General features: G+C 39.4%; 1 long non-coding RNA gene across 1 annotated transcript in view; it reads right to left on the bottom strand.

Moving 5' to 3' along the window:
* LOC130235223 (uncharacterized) overlaps nucleotides 1-2,385 on the bottom strand; it is a 4,938-nt gene extending 2,553 nt beyond the window's left edge. Inside the window, exons 1-2 of the long non-coding RNA XR_008838374.1 lie at nucleotides 1,977-2,385; nucleotides 1,745-1,841 (exon numbers count right to left, since the gene is read on the bottom strand). This is a non-coding gene — a long non-coding RNA (uncharacterized LOC130235223). The remainder of the gene's footprint in view (nucleotides 1-1,744; nucleotides 1,842-1,976) is intronic.
* Nucleotides 2,386-5,253: the final 2,868 nt, after the last annotated feature.

The following is a 5,253-nucleotide window of genomic DNA, read 5'->3' as shown; positions in this document are numbered from 1 at the left end:
AAACCCGCCCCTTTCAATAGGCTGGCTACAGGCCAGATACTTGCGGGAACATTTGATCCTCACAATGTAAGAATTATAAGGTACACGCACAGACACATACACACACACACACATATATAGTTGAAGTCAGAATCATTAGCCCCCCTGAATTATTAGCCCCCCTGTTTATTTTTTCCCCAATTTCTCTTTAACAGAGAGATTTTTTCAACACATTTCTAAACATAATAGTTTTAATAACTCATTTCTAATAACTGATTTATTTTATCTTTGTGATGATGACAGCACATAATATTAGACAAGATATTCTTCAAGACACTTCTAAACAGCTTAAAGTGACGTTTAAAGGCTTAACTAGGTTAATTAGGTTAACTAGGCAGGTTAGGGTAATTAGGCAAGTTATTGTATAATGATGGTTTGTTCTGTAGACTATCGAAAACAAATATAGCTTAAAGGGGCTAATAATTTTGACCTTAAAATGTTTTTAAAAAAATAAAAACTGCTTTTATTCTAGCCAAAATAAAACAAATAAGACTTTCTCCAGAAGAAAAAATATTATCAGACATACTGTGAAAATTTCCTTGCTCTGTTTAACATCATTTGGGAAACTTAAAAAATGAAAGAAAATTCAAAGGGGGGCTAATAATTCTGACTTCAACTGTATATATATATATATATATATATATATATATATATATATATATATATATATATATATATATATATCAAAAATGTAACATTTTATTTGTATGAAATATATGTATAGTTTTCATTAAAAAAGAGTAAAATTACTTTAATTTTCTTAAATTACATTTCTTCCACAGAAGTTAACACTGGTATTGTGGTTAACCAAATACAACGAAACATATTTTTAACAATGCAAAATAGTATATAACAAAATAGTACATTAATTAAAACTACAGTAAAAACACAGCAACATGTAAATCATTCTAATAAGAAGTTGTTAATACAATATAGCTTGGGTTTAAAAAAGCAACGCTATGTCAAGGTAATGCGTTACATTTTATTTAGTGGCTAATTCATATGAATTCATATGATCTTATCTGAACAATTTAGTACGCTTTGCTCCTCCCCCCAATGACGGCTGGGTTTAGGGGCGGGGTTTGGTGCCACGCCTCCTTTTTAAAATCGTATATCTTCGTACAACTGAACGAATTCGTAAGAATTAGCCACTAAACGTGAAATAGTTATGTTTCCCTTTGAGATCAGGCTGAAAAAAACACATTCCTTCAGTTTAGTCCCTTATTTATCAGGGGTCACAATTGCCCTTCAAGCTGCAACCCAGTACTGGCAAACACCCATACACTCACATTCACACTCATACACTACGGTCATTTTAGTTTATTCAATTCACCTATAATGCATGTGTTTGGACTGTTGGGGAAACCCACGCCGACACGGGGAGAACATGCAAACTCCACACAGAAATGCCAACTGGCCCAGCCGGGACTGGAACCAGTGAACTTCCTGCTGTGAGGCGACAGTGCTAACCACTGAGCCACCGTGGATATTCAGCTCCGCTTTTCATTTCTTGTTCCACACTCACAGAGGTTTGGTAAAACAGGAAGCTAATAACTTCACTCTTATATACTTCATTCATTTCTTAAAACGTTCTCGCTTTTCAAGCAGCGTACGTGCTGGAATCAAGGTATTGATTCTTTATAAAAGGCCGTGTTTGAAAGACTGACAGTCTGAGCGGCCTGCATACGTGCAGTAGAGACATTACCTGGAAGTGCTGTATATCTGTCTCCCACGCCTCCGCTTCACAATGTCAGCATTATAGACTGCAGATCTGCCTGATACCAGCAGCTTTCTGAAGTTCCCTTCGATAAAAACAAACACACACAGCAGCGGCATGGTCATTTCTACACAAACGTGACTCAAAAAGAGCTAAAGGAACAAAAATGTGAAACACAATTAGGATGAAGTGAGAAGGAGTGGCATGCTTATAGTATTACATCTCTCGTTCCTTCTTTCCAAAGCAGGGAGCAGATCCAGGTTTCTCTCGCTCCACGAGTAAACAGTGTTTCTGTTGCAGTGCCTGGTACTGCTCTGCTTCTCAAAGAGTTATCGCCGTCTGACTGTTTGATGACCTGATAAAACATCATTGAGAGTGCTGAATGCGTATGTATTTTCTGCCTAAACAAACCTCAGCATGACAACTCAATTGTGTGTGTGTGTGTGTTTTCAAACATATGCTTAAGATTATCCCAACCCAGGCTCATTATGGATACGTATCCCTATATACATTTATGGAGAGCGCCAAATGAGTCCCAGGAGCTATGTTTTTTTGCAGTTTTTGTTTTTACGAATCCACCAGAGGCCGCTGTGTACGCTTTTTCAGATCTCAAATTTCTCTTGCGGGTGTCATTTGCACCTGCTGTTTTTGCCGACCGACTGACTTACTGACTGACTGACTGACTGACTGATCGAATGACCTCATGGCTGCCTGATTTTTACCACATTTTTAGATCTCACCCTGTTATTTACTTGTTTATTTTATTTTTTTGCCTTTTTTTTGTTTTACCTGCTTACCGTAGTGTTCATTTTAAAGATGAAATGCAGCCATACGTACCTAATTCACGCTCTCCAGAAAGGTCTACAGGGCTATGTATTCACAAAGAGCCTGTGTTGGATTATCCAGCCTGATCTCATGAAGAAAACATTACTGTTTTACATTTTGTAACTTTAGTGGCTAATTCAGGGTGACACAGTGGCGCAGTAGCTAGTGCTGTCGCCTCACAGCAAGAAGGTCGCTGGTTCGAGCCTCGGCTCAGTTGGCATTTTTGTGTGGAGTTTGCATGTTCTCCCTGCGTTCGCGTGGGTTTCCTCCGGGTGCTCCGGTTTCCCCCACAGTCTAAAGACATGCGGTACAGGTGAATTGGGTAGGCTAAATTGTCCGTAGTGTATGAGTGTACGTGTGAATAAGTGTGTGTGGATGTTTCCCAGAGATGGGTTGCGGCTGGAAGGGCATCCGCTGCGTAAAAACGTGCTGGATAAGTTGGTGGTTCATTCCGCTGTGGCAACCCCGGATTAATAAAGGAACTAAGCCGAAAAGAAAATGAATGAATAAATGAGTGGCTAATTCATATGAGGTCAGTCGTACGAAAATGTAAGATTTTTAAAAAGAGGCGTAGCACCAAACCCACCCCTAAATCGCAACGCAAATTATACTAAACTGTATTGAGATTGTTCAAATTTATATGAATTACCCACTGAATAAAAAAAGTTACGAAAAAGTGCCGTGAGATAGCATTGGACTATCCCAGCGGGCACCTTGACGTCAAAACAACATAAAAAAACTAACCCAGGCTCATTATTGATACCTACCCCTACATACATTTCTGGAGATTGTGAAATATGTCCCAGGAGCTATGTTTTTTTGCTGTTTTTATTTTCACGAATCCTCCAGAGGCCACTGTGTACACTTTTTCAGATCTCAAAATTCTCTCACCAGTTCCATTCGCGCCTGCTGTTCTCACGTAAATCAACTAGGGCCACTGTCGACTGACTGACCAACCGACCGATACCCCCCTCCACCCCTTTCCCTAAACCTCACCAATAGTGTTTTTAAAACCACCGATTGACCCAATCATCCCCTTCCCTAAACCCAACCTATAGTGTTTTCAAAAGCAATCCAGAAAAAGCCCTCGGCTGATTTTTACCACGTTTTCAGATCTTACCATGTTATTTACTTGTTTATTTTTATTTTTTGCCTTTCATGTTTGTCTTACCTGTTTTCTTGAGCTGTTCTTCACCAGATTCAAACCCAGTCGTCGCAGCCAACTCCTCTCTGTGTCTCAAGTCAACCGACGTACATGGTGAGCTACTGGGCAAACTGGGAACAGCGGAAAAGTCGTCCATACGGTAAGCGGTCAGCGCGAAAAAGAAATAGAAGCCGTCGGATGTGTCATCAGCGTTCATTTTGTCGTTTTAAGGACGAAATGCAGCCATACGTAGCTCTGGCTACATAATTCGCGCACTGTATACGGGGCTAGGAATGAACCGTCAACTATTCAGGCATAGCTGATGCCCTTCTAGCCGCAACCAAGCACTGGGAACATAATGCATAATACAACACAAAAATCAATTCACAGTGTTTTTACCATAGTATTTCTTTGTTTGCTCTTTATGAATTAACAAATAAAGAATGTTTAGAATTTTTTTTTCATTGGTTAACCACAGTGTTAACCTTAAAATATTGTCAACACAGCTTATATCCATTTAAACAGCCGTAAGTTGCTAATGTGGCAATAAATAAATAATAAATGAATCAACACAGGTTCATTGTAAAAAACACATTTTTGGAGAGCGCAAATTATGTAGCCAGAGGTACGTATGGCTGCATTTCATCTTTAAAACGAATGCTACAGGGCGGTATGATGCCGCCAACAGCTTCTGTTTCTTTTTCGTGCTACCAGCTGACCGCTGACCGCCGTTTGGATGGCTTTTCCGCTGTTACCAGTTTGTCTAGTAGCTCGCCATGTACGTCGGGTTTGAGTCCCGAAGAAGAACAGTTCCAGAAAGCAAGTAAAACAAAAGGTAAAAAGTAAAACAAACAAGTAAATAATTGGTGAGAATGTGGTAAGATCTGAAAACATGGTAAAAATCAAAAAGCTTTTCTGTTTCTAGATTGCTTTTGAAAACACTGTCGGTTGGATTCAGGGAAAGGGGTGATCAGGTCAATCTGTGCTTTTAAAAACACTATTGGTTAGGTTTAGGGAAGTGGGTAGGTGGGTTGGTTTGTCAGTCAGTCGACAGCGGCCTCTGGTAGATTTACGTGAGAACAGCAGGCGCGAATGGCACTCGTGAGAGAAATTTGAGATCTGAAAAAGCGTACACAGCGGCCTCTGGTGGATTCGTCAAATCAAAAACTGAAAAAAATATATGTATCTCCTGGGACGTATTTCGTGCTCTCCAGAAATGTATACAGGGGTACGTATCCATAATGAGCATGGGTTGAATATTGTTTTGGTTAAATCCCTCAGCCAAAAGTCCATCATCAAAGTGGTTCATTATTATTATTATTATTATACTATTATAAACCTCCAGAGCTGACTTGAGCGTCTGCACTCCCAAAGAGCATCTCATTGCATTCCTCTTCTGAGGCGGAGGTCATTTATTATATAAGACATACCAAATATATCAAAACAAACTCCATTTTTCTGTCCATATTTGCAAAGAAACTCAGATTTTTGTTCTCTTTGACTCATTGGATGGAAATGCTGCTTTATT

Source organism: Danio aesculapii, chromosome 2, assembly GCF_903798145.1.
Source record: "Danio aesculapii chromosome 2, fDanAes4.1, whole genome shotgun sequence".
In the NCBI taxonomy this organism is placed as follows: Eukaryota; Metazoa; Chordata; class Actinopteri; order Cypriniformes; family Danionidae; genus Danio; species Danio aesculapii.
Note: the sequence above shows the minus strand (reverse complement) of the source record. Positions and strands in the feature narration are given on the sequence as shown.